The 21,580-nt window shown below is 43.5% G+C and overlaps 1 protein-coding gene across 2 annotated transcripts in view; it reads right to left on the reverse strand.

Annotated features, from left to right (window-relative positions):
* DNAJC13 (DnaJ heat shock protein family (Hsp40) member C13) overlaps positions 1-20,350 on the reverse strand; it is a 1,517,524-nt gene extending 1,497,174 nt beyond the window's left edge. For both annotated transcript variants that reach the window (XM_078663869.1, XM_078663868.1), the window contains exon 1: positions 20,121-20,350. The gene's annotated coding sequence lies outside the window, so the exon portion shown is untranslated. The remainder of the gene's footprint in view (positions 1-20,120) is intronic.
* Between the last annotated feature and the right edge of the window lie 1,230 nt (positions 20,351-21,580).

Consider the following 21,580-nt stretch of genomic DNA (forward strand, 5'->3'; position numbering starts at 1 on the left):
CCTCGCCTCTGGCGTTCGAGTTAATGTTGCTAAATCTCAGGCCTTGAATCTTTCCCTTCCCTTTGAGGTAGAGTCCCAACTTGCAGCACAATACCAGATACAATGGGCGATGGATGTAGTCCCCTACCTAAGAATCTAATTAGCGTCCTCCCTACAGAAAACTGCCATCATCAATTATTGATCCCTGTACAAGAATGTCAGAACAGAACTTGCTCGACGGGGCGCCTCCCAATTTCCTGGCTGGGAAGAGTTGCAGGCCTTAAGATGACTATCTTTCCCAAGATTCTCTACCTGTTTCAAACACTCCCCCTGACGCCTTCGAAAGGGCTGATACCTAGGTTGCAGGCAGAACTCCACCACTTTGGGTGGGCTGGGATGAGACCTCGAATGCAGGGAGAAGTTAGCTATCTCCCCCCAACTGCTGGGGGACTTGGCATCCCTAACCTCCAATCATACTTCCAGGCAGGCCAGCTATAGTATCTGGTCAAATGAAACAAGGAAGATGCAGAGCGACATTGGCTCTTCAAGGACCGGGCGGCAGCTGGTACCTCTCAATGGAAAATCCCCTTCCTGAGGAGATCACATAGACCTTTGAATCTATATCTCTTGCCGATAACCAAGGTGACTCTGGATTCCTGGAACAGATGCAGCACTTGCTATGGACTTTTGTACTTTCTCTCCCTACTGACAGCATTATTTGACAATCCGGACTTCACACCCAGAAACAACCCTGCGGTATTCACTAAGTGGCGCCAGACTAAATACTGCTCCACAGGACACATGATAGATGAAGAGGGAATGATCCCCTTTCCACAATTACGAATAGACATTGCTCTTCCAGAGACGGAATGTTTACATTACATCCAACTCCACCACTGGCTTCTTCACCCTTTGCCCCATCTCTCTTTTGAAAATTGGACCTTAAGCTATTCACTAGTATCTTAGCGGCCAGGCTGTACTCGTACATGCCATCCATTATAGACCCGGACCAAATGGGCTTAATCCGCAAGCGCCAAACCAGTGATGAATACAAAGCGTGTCCTGTACATGTTAGAAAAGACTCCACATACGCCTGGCGAGTTCATGCTTTTAGCTATCGATGCCGAGAAAGCCTTTGACAGGGTCCACTGGCCCTTTCTAGAGCAAGTATTAGCCCACTTTGAGGTAGCGGAGAGATTTTGTACGTGGGTGTGTAACTGCTACGACCTTCCCTCTGCGTCAGTTAGGGTGAATGGTCACATGTCCGCTCCTGTCCCCATTAGCAGAGGCACGCAGCAGGGGTTCCCTCTGTAGCCACTGCTGTTTGGTTTATATATGGAGCCTGTAGCCCAGAGAGTCCGCGATAACCCAGAGTTCACAGGCACCACATTCGAGGGGAGAACAGCACACAATCGGCCTATACGCGGACGATGTGCTGGTTACCCTGGACAAACCGACCTCAGCCCTACCAACTTTTCTGTCCAAGCTGGAGGCGTTCAGCCTCGCCTCTGGCGTTCGAGTTAATGTTGCTAAATCTCAGGCCTTGAATCTTTCCCTTCCCTTTGAGGTAGAGTCCCAACTTGCAGCACAATACCAGATACAATGGGCGATGGATGTAGTCCCCTAACTAAGAATCTAATTCGCGTCCTCCCTACAGAAAACTGCCATCATCAATTATTGATCCCTGTCCAAGCATGTCAGAACAGAACTTGCTCGACGGGGCACCTCCCAATTTCCTGGCTGGGAAGAGTTGCAGGCCTTAAGATGACTATCTTTCCCAAGATTCTCTACCTGTTTCAAACACTCCCCCCGACGCCTTCGAAAGGGCTGATACCTAGGTTGCAAGCAGAACTCCACCCCTTTGTGTGGGCTGGGATGAGACCTCGAATGCAGGGAGAAGTTAGCCATCTCCCTCTCCCCCCCTAACCCTCCCCCCACCCCCAACTGCTGGGGGACTCGGCATCCCTAACCTCCAATCATACTTCCAGGCAGCCCAGCTATAGTATCTGGTCTAATGAAACAAGGAAGATGCAGAGCGACATTGGCTCTTCCAGGACCGGGCGGCAGCAGGTACCTCTCTATGGAAAATCCCCTTCCTGAGGAGATCACATAGACCTTTGAATCTATATCTCTCGCCGATCACCAAGGTGACTATGGATTCCTGGAACCGATGCAGCACTTGCTACGGACTTTTGTACTTTCCCTCCCCACTGACACCATTATTTGACAATCCAGACTTCACACCCGGAAACAACCCTGCGGTATTCACTAAGTGGTGCCAGACTAAATGCTGCTCCACAGGAACATGATAGACGAAGAGGGAATGATCCCCTATCCACAAATACGAATGGACTTTGCTCTTCCAGGGACGGAATGTTTACATTATGTGCAACTCCACCACTGGCTTCTTCACCCTGATCATAAGGCCTCTACCCAAAGACATCTACTATTTATGAAAAGTGGCTGATCACTAAAGCCTGCCACAAGAGACTGATCTCAGACCTACATGCATTTTTTACCCAACCCACGATACACATATAAACCTAATCGAGCATGATAGGAGAGGGAAATTGGTAAACAGTTGACTGCCAAGAACTGGGAGAATATTTACTACAGGGCTCGCGACACAGCCCTCACAGAAACATTTACCAAGGTAGTGACACATTGGTACCTGACCCCCAGAATGGCTACACAGGATTGACCCAAACAAAAGTGCAGACTGCTGGAGGGGCTGTGGGATGGCGGAATCTCAGACATCTCCTATCGGATTGTCCACGGATACAAGCATATTGGACACAAACACTTGACGACATTGACCGCCACCTAGATACTCAACTTCCCTGATTCCCTTCTTATTTCCGATTAGGCTTACCTAACCCTCTCACTTATCACCTAAAATCCCTACAGGGAGGGCAAATTGTAATGACTCTGGAGGTAGCGGTACAAAACAATACACATACCTACTCACCGGGGATGGCGCCACTGCCTGTGGAATATCCTCGGAATGGAAAAGACCACGCTCTCTATTATGAACAACAGGGCATCTTATGGAGACCTTTCGAGGCCATACTGGTCTCTTCCCTCACAGGAAGGGAGAACTGACATGAAAATTATATATATATATATATATATATATATATATATATATATATATATATATATATATATATATATATATATACGCGCATACACGCATACTGCGGCTATGCGAACTAAACATCACCTACAGCTCAGAGACGGACTTATAAAACAAACTGAGTAATGTGAATAATATTACTGCAAAACAAGCGGAGAGTTTGGGGGTGGAGGTGTGGAGGGAGGGTTTAAGTTGTTTTTTATTACTCCTAGAAGCCACACCTTGTAGATCTGAAAGAAATGTTGTACGCTGGATGGCATTTACACTGCAAGTTGGCATAAGTTAGAGATTTGAACCATAAAAGTAGCATTTTCAAAATTGCAATTTAAAATCAGACTTCACCATAAGCTGGGATTTTAAATTTCAATTGCATAGACACCAAACATGAACTAGTGACCTGCTCCCATTTGGAAATTACACATATAAGACCTAACAAGGTAACTACAATGTTATCCCTATGGGAGCGGTCGGTCTTGCCTTGTGAAAATTGAACTCAAGAGTTTTCTCTACCAGAACATGTAGATCTTAAAAGTATATGTCCTACTTTTAAATACATTGCACCCTGCCCTCTGAGTTGCCAGGGTCGACCCTAAGGGTGACTTGCATGTATTAACAAGCACTGGCGTTGCCAATAGGTCTCGCAGTAGGAAAGTTGGAGCTATTGGTTTTGTGATTTACAATGCCAATACTTTTAACTTTAGCAAATGCAACACTTTTAGCATTTGTAATGCCACATGTTTTGTATTGACGTGACTTAGATGTATTGATATTACAAATAACAAGGGCTTTTAATTTTTTTAAATATAGAATACTTAAATAAAAGGGATTGTAATTTATAATGGCAATAGCTTAAACTTTTGTAAATAACTTTTGTGAAGATTATGTTCAGTGCCGAAAATCCAAGAACAGAAGTGAAATATTAACTTTTTTTGTGACATTTGTAATAAAGCTTGAAACATTGAGCGAACATATTTGAACCAGTGATGCTGTGGTGGTGCTGAGTGATGCTGTGGTTGCGCTGAGTGATGCTGTGGTTGCGCTGAGTGATGCTGTGGTTGCGCTGAGTGATGCTGTGGTTGCGCTGAGTGATGCTGTGGTTGCGCTGAGTGGTGCTGTGGTTGCGCTGAGTGGTGCTGTGGTGGCGCTGAGTGGTGCTGTGGTGGCGCTGAGTGGTGCTGTGGTGGCGCCGAGTGGTGCTGTGGTGGCGCCGAGTGGTGCTGTGGTGGCGCCGAGTGGTGCTGTGGTGGCGCCGAGTGGTGCTGTGGTGGCGCCGAGTGGTGCTGCGGTGGCGCCGAGTGGTGCTGTGGTGGCGCCGAGTGGTGCTGTGGTGGCGCCGAGTGATGCTGTGGTGGCGCCGAGTGATGCTGTGGTGGCGCCGAGTGATCCTGTGGTGGTGCCGAGTGATGCTGTGGTGGTGCCGAGTGATGCTGTGGTGGTGCCGAGTGATGCTGTGGTTGTGCCGAGTGGTGCTGTGGTGGCGCTGAGTGGTGCTGTGGTGGCGCTGAGTGGTGCTGTGGTGGCGCTGAGTGGTGCTGTGGTGGCGCCGAGTGGTGCTGTGGTGGCGCCGAGTGGTGCTGTGGTGGCGCCGAGTGGTGCTGTGGTGACGCCGAGTGGTGCTGTGGTGGCGCCGAGTGATGCTGTGGTGGCGCCGAGTGATGCTGTGGTGGCGCCGAGTGATGCTGTGGTGGTGCCGAGTGATGCTGTGGTGGTGCTGAGTGATGCTGTGGTGGTGCCGAGTGATGCTGTGGTTGTGCTGAGTGATGCTGTGGTGGTGCTGAGTGATGCTGTGGTGGTGCTGAGTGATGCTGTGGTGGTGCTGAGTGATGCTGTGGTGGTGCTGAGTGATGCTGAGGTGGTGCCGAGTGGTGCGGCGTGGTGCTGTGGTGGTGCTGTGTGGTGCTGTGGGGGTGCTGAGTGGTGCTGTGGTGGTGCTGAGTGGTGCTGTGGGGGTGCTGAGGGAAAATGTGGTGGTGCTGAGTGGTGCTGTGGCGGTGCTGAATGATGCTGTGGTGGTGCAGAGTGATAATGTGGTGGTGCAGAGTGATAATGTGGTGGTGCAGAGTGATAATGTGGTGGTGCAGAGTGATAATGTGGTGGTGCAGAGTGATAATGTGGTGGTGCAGAGTGATAATGTGGTGGTGCAGAGTGATAATGTGGTGGTGGAAGAGTGGAGAGGCCAAGACAGTGAAGGGGCAGGAGAGAGTGAGACAGAAATAGAGGAAGAGTGGAGAGTGGAGAGGCCAAGGAGACAGTGAGACGGAAACTGAGGAAGAGTGGAGAGGACAAGACAGTGAAGGGTAATGCATGTGGAGCAGAAGATAATCAGACAACCAACGCAAAGGGGCAAAACAACGAGATGACACAATCATCACAGCCAGGACTCAACAGCTGTGTCCTGGACAGCCAGTAGAATGGCAGTGTGCAGTCTTGGCAGATCCGCCTAAATGGCATTTCCATCAGACAGCCATGCAAAAGCAACACATACCGCTTTCTAAGTCCAATGCACTTGAATATTCTAAATGGTCATTCTATGTATAAAGCACACTAATGAAGCCTTCCGAATAGAGTAAATCAGTGTCAGTTCTTTAGGGTGACTATCACTGTCCATCAATGTGCGGTGTCTTCTCTGTTATGTTGCAGCTGACAGACATTCTTACATACTTTGCTAGGATAAGCACAAGGTGTCATTCTGCAAGCTGAGCGAAGTTACAATATATGATCAAAGGAAAAGAGGTTTGTCTAGTGCGACAATGACAAATCACCCAAAAAAAGCTTCACTGAGGGAAAATTGTAGTAGTGTTATTAAAAAAAACTGGACGTGATGCCAATGAGAAAAGCTGGACGAGATGCCAGTGAAGAATTTTCAAGGGAGGACAGAGCTCCCGGATACTCAGAGAAAAGGGAGAGTGGCCAGCACGTGGCTTTGCAATCGACGACGCTGCAAAGCAGAATTAAAAAAGAACAGCGGAGGGAGGTCTCGAAGCTATAAAAATGAATGAATGACAGCTGTAATGTTCCCCCTTTTCAGTATTTGGGCATTAACATTAAACATCTGCATTTTCAGGGTCAAGGGATACAAGCATTTAAGTAGGTCCTCTTTCAGCAAGCAGCCACAGTGTGTGCTCTGTGACTGTAGAGGATTGTTAATTAAAGGGCTAAGGGCGGACTTGTAAATCCGTTCAAGTGAGAGATTTTCAGACATCTGGTTCGTGGGACAGCAGCAAAAAAAGTAATACATAGTAGTACAGTGCTCAGATTTCATCTGCCAACATATTTTTTGGATGTCATTTAAAGGACTTAAACTATTTAAAAAATAAGCCCTGCCTGTGGCAGTAAAGGAATGCCAACTCGTAAAGTTTGAATCCCTAAAGTAAAGGCTGGGTATGCACGTGATTTTATAGTGGTAAAGTCAAGATTATCTATCTAGGCCCTGGTCTTTCACGGGAGAGGCATATGCAGTTCTAAAACGTGGGTGTCTTCCTGACTTACAGCATTACCGAACACAATGTTTTAAGGCCCCGGGGTGGCTGGTGAATGACTTACAATGACTACCTTTGAATATAAAAATTCCACGGAGGATGTAAAATATCTGCTGGGTGTAGTTAGGCACACTTTTCCAAAGACATATGGGCGCATGCCATCAATGTTGCTATTGCACCAGTGTTCATAAACATAGACATAAGCCTTTATACCCAAATAGGACTTGGGTATTGTTAAAGGTAAACTGAAAACGAGCGCTGTGAGGGAGCTGGGCAAGCAGCAGATGGTCCTGTTTATGACCTGCGGAGGCGTGAAGTGGCTGGTGGCAAATGGACTCAAAGCGGCCGGTCACTTTGATTTAATAGTCTCGACCTAATACAACACAAAAAGCGGCAATAACTGGAAAATGAACTGTGTTACTCAGTTACTGCATTTGAAAGTCATGTGAGAAGCCTTGGGAACATGTGAATTTATTTTACAGTACTGTACGTCAGAATAAAATAAGGAGACGAACCATATCATTCCGTCATATGGAAACCTCGTTTACGTCCTAGTCTTTCATTTCATGCAAGAGCGCACTCTGGCACTTGAAGTCAAATTAACCCGCTGACCTGCTTTACTTGAAACCTATTATTTTGAAAGGTGGGTGCGAGACCCGAAATGATATGTCTTCCTGACATGAGTCACGTGGTACCCCCAAATGACACGTGACAGTACATCCAGAGTACAGCACGCTTTGCACATTACCATTGGCCCAAAGAGCCATGCACAAGCAATGCTTAAAACTGAGTCACTTTTAAGCATTGCGTGTGCTGGTTACCTTTAAAGTACCTTTTCCTTGTAAGTAAAGTAACAGAACTGTAAAAACTGAAGCACACGATAAACTCAAGTACACAATCCAAATGCACATGCCGTATGCTAAAGTAAAACTGTACAGAGCATAGCGTACACACCATGAAGCACAGGAGTGTGTTTAGTAGTACTTTGCAGCGTGCACTGCAGACTACATGCAGGGTGTGGATACTGTGAAATGTGAAGCAGAGAGAGCACTCACGCGAAAACTGATGCTAAGTGTCAATAGAACGCAGGATACAAATGTATAGTTCGGTGAAGCGCGGAGTACACACAAAACGGTTAAAGCTGTGAGAAACGCTTTGTTTCTGCGGATTGCGGAACAGCGCATGACTCTAGTGCAATAAAAGGTACACGTGCAGGTCTAATGTGGCGAGTTTCATCAAGCGGATCACACAAATATATAAGTATTATTACAAAGTCTACAAGAGCTGATCGGATGCTGTCCTCTGCTGTTATGTAGTGTAACTAACAGTAATGTGGAGTGAGCTAGGGATGCGCGTGCAGTCATGCAGCGGTGGTAAGAGCGTAGTGAAAACGGCATGCAACTGCATAAAGAGTCGAAAGGTAAAATACAGGTAAGTCGTGTTGTGGAGTGTAGAGCAGAACACACGCTGGTGCATAAGTTAATGAAGTGCATTGCACTCCGGTGTACATACAAAACTGTGAATGATATGCATTGCACATGAGGGTACACAGGGTTGTGAATAGTATAGTTCAAAACACATGCAGTTGTCAAATGTACACTACAGAGCAGTGGAGTTGCGCGTTACGAGAAGTTAAGTGTGCGGTGCAAGTTGTTCAGTGCAAAGTAAACAAGGCAGCGCTGGGAGGGGGGCTGGGCATGAAGGAAGGAGAAATGCGAGTCACGGCCGCCACGAAGTGTGAAGCAGTGGGCGGGGAAGCAGATCCCTTTGAAGCTATCGGAGGCCGGCCGTGAAAACAAGGCAGCGCTGGGAGGGGGGCTGGGCAGAAATGCGAGTCACGGCCGGCGGCCGTGAAGTGTGAAGGGGGCTGGGCAGAAATGCGAGTCACGTGTGAAGCAGTAGGAGGTAGGAGCAAATGGTAAGGGGAGCCTTTGAAGAGCAAGCAGGGGGATCCAAGTAAGGCTGTGTGCGGGGAGAGAGAGGGGAGGTGCTGGAGCTGGGGAACAGATGGCCGTGAAAGTTTATGGCCCAAAAGCGCGTGCCGGTGGCCATGTGAACTCGAAGAAAACCGCACCAAAAAACCCTTGGTTTGACGAGTATTTTGACCACTAGAATTCTCTCCATTTTCCATTCCTGCGGAACGGAAAAGGCGAGACCTAAAAAGGACAGTTTGGCCTGGCAAAACTGTTTACTTGGCCAGGTCGAAATGGCAGTTTAAAACGGCACCTTAAAACGGCACCCAGGCTGCAATGGCAGGCCTTAAGACATGTTTAAAGTGCTACCAAAGTTGGTAGCACAATCAGCGCTGTAGGTCCACTAGTAGCATTTAATTTACAGGCCCTGGGTACAGGTAGTGCCACTTTACTAGGGACTTACAACAAAATTAAATATGCCAATTGGGTATAAGTCATTGTTACCATGTTTAGGTGGGAGAGCACAAGATCTTTGGCACTGGGTAGCAGTGGTAAAACGCACAAAGTCAAAAAGGTCAAGAAAATAATCCAGTAAAAATGGAGGAGTCAAGGCAAAAAGACTGGAGATCAAACTGCAGGGAGGGCCAGGTCCAACACACTGTGAGTGTAACACATAGCTTACGGCTAGACGTGTGCTATTTTCTACCCCCACCCCGCAGAAACTAGACACTGGGTCCAGCACCTCTCCTCGTAGTATCCACATGGTAAGGCCTAGAGCAAATACTGACCAAGTTGTCCGTCCACCCCCCTCCCATTCCCTAGGTTTTGCGCCAGACCTCTAGCCAACCTTACAAGAGGGCAACACACACCAATGCACAATCTTTTGGAAAGTGCAGTACAAATTTGTTAAAAAGTGCCAAAAATGTAAGTGTCCCTAAAAATGCTTTTAATGGGTTGAACCTTAACTACAGAGTCAATATTGATGTCTCGTGTTCTGTATTACACACTGAGGCATATATACATACACAACTCGAAACTCCAGTTGAATAGACATTATTGTTACAATCCAAATCCAAAAGGGCAAACAGACTTCACAATTTAACGGTTAGTTAACACACATACACTATTTTGGAAAGTGTTGTACAGATTTGTCAAAAAAGGACAAAGTTATAAGTACTCTAAGGAAAATGCTTATCCCAGGTACTAATAGTTTGAACCTTAACTACAGAGTCGATACTGATAGCTCTGTAATAGCTCACTCACACACACACTCAAGATATATGTAACTACAATCTTCAGTTGCAGGTACATGTTACAACCCAAATACAACAAGCATTTCCACTGCAATAGGTCTCGCATTTGTAAGAGTTAGAGCTATTTGCGCAGTAAAGGACCATTTCTTTTATCTATGTGTTTTGGTTTGGAGTGTAGTGGATATATGAACCGAGGCAGAGCTAAAGCACTATCTAAAGGACTTAGAATGAGGAGTAACCAACGAGACCAGAGAAGCAGGTAGCAGCACTGTGTAGAGGACTCATAATGAGAGATTACTGACGGACCAGAGAAATAGCTATCAGTACTGCCTAGAGGACTGAGAATGAGGTACTACCACTGTGACCAGAGACACAGCTGCAGCACTGCCTCAAGGATTTAGAATGGGGGAGTGACTGACGGGACCAGAGAAGCAGCTAGCAGTACTGCCTAGAGGACTTAGAATGAGGAGTAACCAACGAGACCAGAGAAGCAGGTAGCAGCACTGTGTAGAGGACTCAGAATGAGGGACTACCGACGGGACCAGAGAAGTAGCTACCAGTACTGCCTAGAGGACTAAGAATGAGGAACTACCACTGTGACCAGAGACACAGCTGCAGCACTGCCTCAAGGATTTAGAATGGGGGAGTGACTGACGGGACCAGAGAAGCAGCTAGCAGCACTGCCTAGAGGACTAAGAATGAGGAATTACCACTGGGAATAGAGACACAGCTGCAGCACTGCCTAAAGGACTTAGAATGAGTAATTACCAATGGGAGCAGAGAAGCTGCTAGCTGCACTGCCTAGACTTAGAATGAGAAATTACTGACGGAACAGAAAAGCAGCTAGCAGCACTGCCTAGAAGACTTAGAATGAGGAATTACCACTGGGACCAGAGCCGCAGCTGCAGCCTGCCAACAGCACTAAAAAAGGGGGAAACATCCATCACAACACAACTTTTACGACGCACTGCCATTACAACGCAGGATTTACAACGCAAGTCATTATAACGACTTTCGCTGGAGGGCGCTGTAGGATAGGGAATAGTTTAATTTACTATCCAAAACCTTCCCTACTATCCACGGGGACTGGAGTTGGAATAGTAAATTAAATTATTCCACTATCCAGCACCCCCCAACGCAAGTCGTTGTAATGACTTGCGTTGTAAAACCTGCGTTGTAAAGGCATGCGTAGTAAAAGCATGCGTTGTGATGACATACATCCAAAAAAGGTGAATTACCACTGGGAAAAGAGACACAGCTGCCACATTTATGACCAGATAAATAACAAGATTTACAGCCCTGTTTACAGAAACGGAGCTCAGAGGGATTGAAAAATAATTAATGCTAAAACTAAAGATTGGGTGAAATGGAGCTAGCAGTAAAGTGCGATGGGGAGAACACACAGAGAAACAGGTGGTGGGAGGGGAAAGCAGTAACATTGGACAACTGCTCACGTTTGCAACATTTCAAGAACACAAGGCAGGCAATCAGGAATAAAATAGTGTGTGAAACAAACTGAAGGGACAGAGGCGAAATGAGCCCTGTAACAGGGCCAGTCGCTATGAAAGGGAACAACAGACCAAAAGGGAGGGAGAAATGGGCATGAGTTACCATTCAAAAAGCAAGGAATTTAGAAAGGCACCCAGACCCACCAATGACAAGCGATGGGCCCGCTTGAAGCCCAATACACCGAGCATCGCAAAGCAGCGCATGCACACTGCTAGGCTCGATCTTAAAAGGACAAACAGAGATCACGCACTAATGGCTAATTTCCCAACCATAAATTCCTTTACATGATGCACTGATTAGGGCATTGCAGGTGACTTCAAGGGTGCATGATTTGTATTTATTCGGAAAACCATTCGAACAGAAGAGCACACAGAGTATACTGTTCACAAGGCTATAAAAAGTCCCTTTGCGGTGCATAGCTAATGACTTATGGCCCTACACAAGGTTGTGCACTGCTACTGAACATATGTTCTTTCTTTTTGGGTTTGCTGAGTCATGGGAGCACTATAAGCCAACCTAAATGTTAAAGGATGGCCTAGGAACTGCAAAGCTACTTCCATTGGATCTGCTGACCAAATTGTTTTATGTTGTATAAAAATTTACTTTTTTCCCCCACCAATTTGGGATGTTTGATGTTCCATTAGAGGTGGGATGTGCTACGTCTCTCCTTCTTCAGGATAATTTTTTGAAGAATGAGGTTAACTGACTTCAACTATGAAACAATTTTTAGCGCCTGGCAGACAATAACATTCACAGATTTAAAAAAAAAAAAAAAAAGGTTCTCCTTTGGCCCGATGTAGGTTTTCATACCAAGTGTGACTGTGTGCCCATCGTTTTTTGTGCACTCACTGCTCAGCATCGACATACAGGAGTTTAAACGAGAGGAGCAACTTCTGATGTCCAGTTCCCCTGACCAATCCAAATAAAACTTTCCAATACCAAACTTAGGGGCATGTTTAGATTTTGTAATGTTTTGTCTTGTCAAATGGGGAAAATAAAAAATATTTAAGTTATGGACTACTGGACTGGCCCTTAAATATAAGGTCACTATAGACTCTGTTCTATTACAATTATGATAAAGAAAAGGAAACAGTGTATTATAATCGGATTATGATTTTCAACTAAAAATAATTTGCTTTATCTTTAATAAAGCACTGCTAGTTGCTACCACTGCATTGTGAGTCAACAGCAAGGGTTACTTTTAACAAGTTCTACAGCACTCATGTTATCAACGATCTCTAAGACAAAAAGATGTATTGTTCCAGTTAGAAAACGTGATGTGCATGATACACATAATTTCCGCAGGAGTTGCATTAATCAGGCGAGTAATTTTACAGGTCTAAATTTAAAAAAAATAAAAGGGCAGAGAGTTATACACATGTATAGATCGGTTCTGAGACACAAACAAGTGTGGATCAAGCCGAGAAAACTAGTTTGCCATGGATGTGGTTAATGATGGATTAAATTGATCAAACACATATTTCCAAAGCAGTTATAAGGCTTTTAATTCTGAACCAAAGTTTGCCACTATATTTTGCCTCGAAAAGTTGTATAGTGAAGTTGTAGAGTTCATTCAATAGTCCCAAGGAACAGCCCTGTACTGCACGTGAACTCATTAAAAAATATTCCAATGGGAGAGATAAACATAACCAGAAGTCAACAAAAAAGTCAGAACATACGCTCAGTGCCTCAACCACACTACATACATTTATTACCTCCTTTGTCTCACCAGGATAATGGTATATATTTTCCAAATATTAATTACTTCTTGCTGAACAACTCATCTAAAAATCTAAATTATAAATAATGCCCCTCGTATATTGGGCAAATGTTTAACAGCAGCCAATAAAACACCACAGACAACTCAGCAAGTGATTGCTGTCGGAACGCGTGGTTCCAAGGGTGTAGGATGACTCAGTAATTATCATGAACATAAAATGAGTAACTCATGGTTGGTAATGTTTATGTATCCAATTGTACTGCTATGGAATCACGTGAGATAAAATAGTAAGGACTGACATAAATTTCACAGAACGCCCTGTTCAAAGACTGACCATATTGGGTACATGAGGCTGGCGAGACCAATAGTTCTCCTGTCACAAGTAACAAACACAGCTTTTGTACTTTATAAGACTGTTCTTCATATCCGCAAAATATGTTTTTTTTAATAAGATGCACCGTTTCAACTTTGAGGGATTGAATTAACGATTTTTACAAGAAAATGTGAGATAATTATAGAAAGAAAGTGACAATTCAATGCAACTAGATGAGTACAAGGGACATCTTGGTTTATTTCTCCCTGGAAAGTGAGACAAACCTTAATTTTGACGGGTGCAACACACAGATAAGGAAGCATTGCTTCTGTCGCTAAAAAAAAGGGTGTTAATGGGAAGTAAAAATTCGAATTGTTTTTGAAGAAGTTTATTTTACAGTTTTGTTAGGTACAGAAACATGCCTAAAGCAGAACTACATATTTTAACAATCATAAAAACAGTAAACTGCAAAATATTATGTCAAAACAAAAATATTAATATATAATTTGTCTAAATTGTAACTGACGAAGTGGATTTTTAAAGCTCTATGTGAGTTCAACACACTTAGTAGAGCTTTGTATTCATAATAAGGACGAAGCAAATTTGAAGAAATTATATTTGAAAGTGTTTAAACTGTTATTTGAACAATCACGCGGCTGCAGTTATCTATACAACAAATACACAAATCTACGATTTGAAGCAAATTGCACATTAGTAGCAAACAGGCTGTACTTTGCTTTAAACACATTAAAGCTCGTCGATTTATTTTAGTACCAACCAGTTGACACATTTTCCTGTAACTTTTATAAAACACAATTACGCCCAAATTATTTCCTCGTCACTTTCTCGGTAGCAAGTCTGCAATTCATGTACGGGCCATTGGGACGCCCCCAAACATGTTTTACCTGAAATTTGACTTCTTTTACTTCGTGTGGGGGGTGTCGATTATTTGGCAGTGAGCGCAAAGCGCATTAAAAGGGTCTCCTTGAAGGAAAGTCACAGTTCTTAAACAGACACTCTGCTCAGCACCCCCCCCCCCCCCCCCCACACACACACACGTGACTGCTGCCTTCTTTTAAGCTATAAATGAAGCGTACTTACTAGCACTCAAAACTTCTTGCCTGAACAATTACCTTAATCGGCATATTACACCAGGCTCCAGCACGTATAACGTGTGGAGTTCAATCTCTTACCTAAATGTCATTTCAAAGTCACATTGATGTGGGTGTGTACAGTATTTCTATATTATCATATTTGCTTTCTTACTTTTTTTGCAAAGAGTTTGCTTATAATGTATAGTGGCGCTGACGCATGGCTGATATAGTTCACGTGATAAATAATGATAAACTTGTAACTTTCATTGTTTTACGCTCAAGTTCCGCTTTCAAAAGGAGCATGATAACAATTAAAACGTATGATTTTTTTTAAGGTTAACTGACTACCCCCTCCCGCCCCCATTGATGGGCCAACAAATTACTATTAAAACACGGACCGCATTATCTCTTTTTGCATAATTATAGTCACAATCCCAATGCTGGATTTAATGCGAGCAGCTTAACAGATCTACAAGAACCGCATTTTCACATTGGAGTAGTGGGTCTCAATTTCGCATATGCACTAAAGGCACAGTGCTCACAAACTCTCAAAGGTTATCACGAACAGTAATATTCCTAATAAATATGGGGTCGTAGGGGGAAATAGGAAATGGGGTACTTTTCGTTCAGTCATTTCTTTCTGCCTGCACTACAAAAGTACCCAGTTATTTTCAAGTCCTGCTCTGTCTAATCGTTTCCACGTGCAAACATTAACTGATGTGCAACTTTACATGAGTAAATGGAACACAGCTGTGCAATTGCTCATTAAACAGACTTGTTTGTTCTACTATTCGGAAAATATTTTTCACGTTGGCGAAGAAAGGCCCTTCCCCTACAGCACCAATAATGTTCGCGGCATTTATCCCGGTTTCTGCCCTTGAATCCAGCAGTGTTTCCAGAGTCATTACGTACCGATGAATACTCACAAAATTATGAACTTGTGGGTGTTTCACAACTATAGCTAGAGGACGTATCAAAGGGTGCCCGCAAGCCTTCCATAAACCCTGGATTTGCTAAAGCAAAATGGCCAAATCACGGGTGAACTAAGGTGTACACCTAGCTTGAAGAATCGAACTGAGCGTGCATTCTATCACTGCTATTACTGGCGTAAACTTTCAGGACCTGAAGAAGGCTCCGAGATCTGCCACTCCTATGAAACCAAACCATGCGGCCCCAATTCTCATTCCGCGTTTTGCAACTGTGCCTGGGACACAATAACAAAACTTTAAGCCACCAATAACTCCTACGCTACAGTTCCACAACCGACCATTGCAAACTCTTCACTTGTTACCTGTGTTTTAAACAAATCAGATTACCCACATAAATGTCTGCTCTGGAAATGACAGAAACCTAATTGGCAAAAATAAAACGTTACTGCAAATTGAGATGCTGGTGGAGGCTGAATAGGATGTAATTGCAAACCCAACATTCAAAGTGGATCACGTATTAAAGTGAAGCAGTAAGAAATTGTTTTACTAACTCAACATCTTTGCTATGTAATTAAGGGCATAGTCCAACCTCAGGCATACCTCTGCCTAGGACGACAAATCGCAAGACAAAGGTCAACAGAGATGAAAAGCTTCTAAAGTGTGCGATGACTGATTTTATTTGCAACAAAGGGTTTGAATATTGTGTTGAACCAACTGAAAAACTATGGAGGCGATGATCTAATTAGATCTATTAAACATTTAGTTTCCTTCATATTGCTGTTCAATGCCTTTTTTATTATTAAACATGTTTGCATGTCATGTTCACAAGACCTTTTATGCCTACAGTGGCCAACAATCTCTCAAAGAATAAGTTCAAAACATCTCTGCATCATTTATAAATCTACCCTAGACCTTGATATATTATATTTCTCACACCGGATGATTCCTTCATTGTGTAATCTTAGTTCTGTCTCTCAACTTCTACCAATGGAGTCTGATCTTGCAGCTTTTCCTCCGATTTTCTCGCTTCTCTTTTCTGGAATGGTCACCGACTAAGCATTAGTCTTTCTTCTATGCTTTCTTTCATCTTTTCACCAGAACTTCAAAACTTTTTATTTCATAAATAATTTCATAACTTTTTATCCCCCCTTGCTTTATCCACCCACACAGTATCAACACAATAAACAACTCTGCATACCATTCTGCACCATGCTAATTGCAGCTTTTATAGTTCTATCGTTCGGTTGCGTTTTGAAAAAAGAGCATTAACGGTACAGTAAAAAACACAGACAAATTATATCAATCCTGTGTGCACTATTATGATTTTTGGTTTGGACAAACATGGTATCAAAACTCTTTTCAAAGTAAATGCCATCTTACCCAAGTTAGGGAAGTTTCTAAAGCTCTCCCTTTTGAATTGTTCTACTTCCATTTTCTTGAACTGCCAATCCATATATAGAAAACAAAACTGCAACAACGAGAAAAATAGGACTACATTTCGAGGATTACACAGCCCTTTCAGACCTTCTAGTGAAGGAACTCTGAAGATTATAGAAATGCCTTATAATGTTGTTACTTGGGAGGGATGTTCTTATTTCAGACTATTGTTCTTATTAGGGAGGTTTCTTTCGCATTTAAATTCTGGCAGGGTATCTGCATAGACAGGATATTTGAGAAATGTACAAGCCAAACGCAGTGATTCCTTTCAGGCACACTGTTTCATGCCCTCATTCCCATATCCTGTCTTCTCCCACTCCTTACTTGCAGTCTCTCTGGTCCCACTCTTGTCTTCCCTGCAACCACCTTGCCTCTTCTACACATACCTTCTGGTCGAGCCAAACCCACATCCATGGTTGGCTACTCACACACTCTACAGCTCCATCAGCCAGTCGGGCATGCGCAAACAGAATCAGCTTTTGTTAGTCACTAAGTAGCTCATTCTGTGCTTCTCCCCAAATACTTCTTTCCCTAGCGCTTAGAGGTTGCCTCAGGACTGCACCACTTTCTTTACAAAAGTAAACATTATAAATACAATTGCTAGCCTGCAGACTGGGATTACTTTAAAGAAGAATATATAAAATCAACAATGTCAGACCCAACTTTGCCACAAAGACATGCTGAGGATGGATAGAGTGTACAAAAAGACTATGAGGCCCATAGCGGGATCCTGAATGTACCACTCTATCAAAGGCTGGTCATACCCCTGTAAAACATTTTCATGAATTCCAACATTCTTATTAGATTTGATTTATTAGGGGTGGGGATGAGGTGTTAATCTTTCTCATCGTCCTTAGTTATTTAGCTATGGTTAGTGGATGTTCCAAGTAAGCGAGTGCAGAACTTTAAGGAGCATATTTGTCTGAGAAATACTATGGTGACTCGTAAAGGTGTCTTCGCATGTCACCGAGATAAACTGATTCTTAATAACTGGGGCATTATCAGCCAAACGTTAGTGGCAACATTGGGACAAACAGTATTTGCAGACGTTGCCGCAATAGTTCGCACTAGGAGCAGAGCACCAACAATACTATCTCATGCTTTTGCATGGACACTTTCCCCTAGCATTCAGCAAGTGCTTGTAAAACACGTAAAATAAGGTGTATTAATGCAGTCAAAACAGTCTACACACAGCATCTACCAAACTCCTAACTGGGAACCAAAAAGCATACAATGCTAGGCATAACTTATTTGGCTGGGGTGTTTTTAAACCCAAAAATCTTCCTGGGTCTAAAGAGCCCACTACATGTCAGCCTGACCCCAATCTGCTGAACAGAGGCCATAACAAGTTCACAAGGTAGTTACATAGCACGGCTGTGGTTGCCTTCATGCCATCCTCTCACAGATTTATTTATTTACCGGTTATAAATAAAAACATGACCTTCTTCCACTTGTTGGTCTCAGAGAGGGTACTAATTAAAAACACATTCAAACGAGTCCCTATGGAGCCGTCTATTTGTGTCCTTACCCTCAAAGGCTAAAACCACTGATGGAATTCTTAATAACAATTGTAAAAAACATTTTGGTAATCCACGTCAGTAATTGAGATCCTGTTCATATTTTACTTAATCTTGCATTCTGTAAGAGTTAACTGTATCCGGGACATTGTCTTTCTGTCACTTTGTTCACATTAACCTTGTATCGTGTACACTTTGAACTGAGTTCAAGGTGTTTACAACTGGCTATGACTTTGAGGTCTGGAGTGGAGGTTGAAGGTCGTCCGAGTTTCTCACAGCACATGTCAGTGGGTCAGAAAGGTGTTCAGAATGCATGGTTACCAATCCATGGCCTCTTTGCAGAGAATACAGAGCAATGGTCACATATTCCAGTTGCAATTGCAATTCTGTGCAGATGTGTATCAAGGAAGTACAAAGCAGTCAAAATATTTACAGCGTGATAGTAAAAGAAAATCCAGTTGTTACAGGTTAGTAGGTGTGTTTGTTTAAGAGGGTGTAGCGTAGGAGATGCAAGTGCAGGAAATAGTAAAATGTTGCTGGAGAGTAAAGATACGAAGTGAAAGATATGAAAACGGTATGATACGGAGGGCAAAGGGTGTACGTTTAACACAGATTAAACATTGTACTTTTCTTTGCTCTTGTTTCTGATGTAACTTGTAACGCTACGATCCTAAATGTAAAGCGCTCCAATACCCTCTTGGGTGAAGTTCGCGCTTTATAAAACTTTATAAATAAATAAATAATAAGAGGATTGAGACACTATGTACACCACTACCCTTGCTACAGGCACAATTTTAGATTGTAAACATTTTCAATATTATTTTTGTACACCAAAATCATTGTACTTACTTATTTAGCTAAAACTGCTAACAACCATAGACAAAGCCAATAGTCCTGTCTGGTTTTAGGTGCATGTCAGCTGTTGTGTTCTACATCTGGTTTAAATAACAGAAAGCTCAGAGAGGCAACAAAACACCGGTGTGGTGGCACGCTGTGGAATCTTAGAAATTTAATTTACGTGTTTAAGCCATGCCCTTCATTGAAAAGGCCCTTCCCGTTTTAGAGACCCCCACCCAAACCCTTAGAACCCTGTATAAAGGTGTGTAAACCAGACTCATTCCTACAAAACCCTGAACTGCATGTAGGTCAGAGCTCATACGGTGCTTTAAATGAAAACACAAAAAGTGCAGGTACTCACTCTTTAGAGTACCGGCTTGCTCCTGAGAATTGCTAGCACTCTCGCATTAAATATATTGCAGCAATGCAGGGAAGTGTAGGTATTCCCCCTTTTCACAATAAAGAAGTGCAGATACTCTGTGCAGATCCATTTAAAGCACTCGCCCTCGCCTCCAAACCTCATCCTCTGCCACCCACAGTTCTGACACTTTTGGTGATCCTAGTTCTCTGCCTCACTCAATCTACTTAAAACCTGACATCCCAAATAAGACAACTTCTAGGCAAACGAATAAGGAATATTTCACGCACAAAGAGAAAGCAGTGCAAATCTTTATCCAAATGCAATCTAACTGTTTTTCTGTAATTGATACGAGTTTGAAAAGCATCAAGTTAACTCCAAACACACTATGCTCGAGCCTACAGAGAGATGTTCCTCCAAATCGCTCTTTCTCTAACTCACCTCCAGGATAGTTCCAAATAACGATGAGTGCATTTAAGCTATTCTATTGGCCTCCCTGGGCCCAGCCTTAGTAGTTCGAACCATTGCCCAGAGAAATGCAATAGTCCAACTACCACCCATCCCTGCCGTGATGAGAAACATGCATCTGTCAAGCAATGCTTAGGCTGCCAGTCTTCCTCCACCCACACCCCGACGGTCTATTTACCTGTCAGGACAGCGCTGGAGCAGACGGATTCCGTGTCCCCGTTTCTAGCAGTGGGGAACACGGTCGGAGCTTCTCCCCAGAGCCCCTCCCAGCTCTCTCCCCGTCCGGCCCTCACAAGAGAGCGCTGGAGGCTGCCATCTTCGCCGTGCCACACAGACTGCACTGAGCAAGCGCCGAACCGCGAGTCAGCTGACCCCACCACCCCGTGTCAGATCCTTCCGCATCCCACCTTTTCCGCGCATGCGTACTTCTGTTTAGTCTTGAAGGGAGAGAGAGAGTGAGGGAGAGAGGAAGAGAGAGAGAGAGAGAGGCAGGAATGGAAAGCGAAACTACGAGCTCGCTCCTCGGGAAGCGGCGAAAAGGGCGGCCATCTGTAAACACAATGGAATCATATTTGAAGACTTGAGAGATAAACGAAATCTTACCTACTTTTCTAACGGAGCTACTCTGACATATAAGGTTTTCATTAGGAAACATCTGTTGCAGCTTAATATGTTAAATCATGTTCTTCACCTTTTAGTTTTTTTTATTGAATACCCCGCGTTTTCTTCGATATTTTCCTCTAGGATAATGTACGAACTGAATCTCTTTTTTAAATGGACTTGGTGGATGTTTCGCTCCTATTTCTTGCTCTTTATAAATGTGTATAGCTGAAACAGGGAAGCCACGTTGTAATATATATTTTCAGAATTCAGTGTTTCTTTACAATTTACAAATTAGATATTTTACTATTCATTTAATAAATATTTATTTCCCATGGGTCAGTGGAAAACAAACTACCTATGAAGTCTTAATGAATGGTTACCAATAAGAAGGCAGTCATCCAGTAAAAAGACTGGGAGCATCTAGTCCTCTCTTCTTGCTGCTTGTAGTCAAGATAACTAATTCTTATTTCTCTATTACATTTGCCATTACTAAAGTTTTTTACTATCACTTTATGGTTTGCCATAGTTATGTTTGCATTGCTTCTTTCCCTGCCTCCTCCTTCTGGTTTCCAAGTTGACCTCACTTTGAATGTGGAGAGCGAGGATTCCACCGCTGACAGTCGTCTGCAAGATGCCTCTTAGTAGTGTATGAATAAATGGGTCTCATTTCTTCTCTTGCTCGCCTTCGACTTGTTCTTATTTTCCATATTGGCGACAAGGGCACTTCGAGGGATCCAACACCATTTTGTATTCTATTATTATTTTTATGTGGAAAATACACGGTGCAGCGAGTAAAAGCAGACATTTTGTGTCGACTCCCGTCACAGCAGTGCACTGTCAGTGTAACAATTCTTTTCATGATTATATGTTTTGCCCACACATTAATATTACTTTGCAACCTGCAAATGTATTTATAGTGTGATATACACATTAAGGATAAACGTAGCTAATGTGGGCCTCGATTTAAGGTGGCTGATGTGCAGTTGCCATATTTTTTTCTTGTCACGTGTTTTTCTTTCTTCTTGCTCCAGAATA

Source organism: Lissotriton helveticus, chromosome 10 (genome assembly GCF_964261635.1).
Source record: "Lissotriton helveticus chromosome 10, aLisHel1.1, whole genome shotgun sequence".
Taxonomy (NCBI): Eukaryota; Metazoa; Chordata; class Amphibia; order Caudata; family Salamandridae; genus Lissotriton; species Lissotriton helveticus.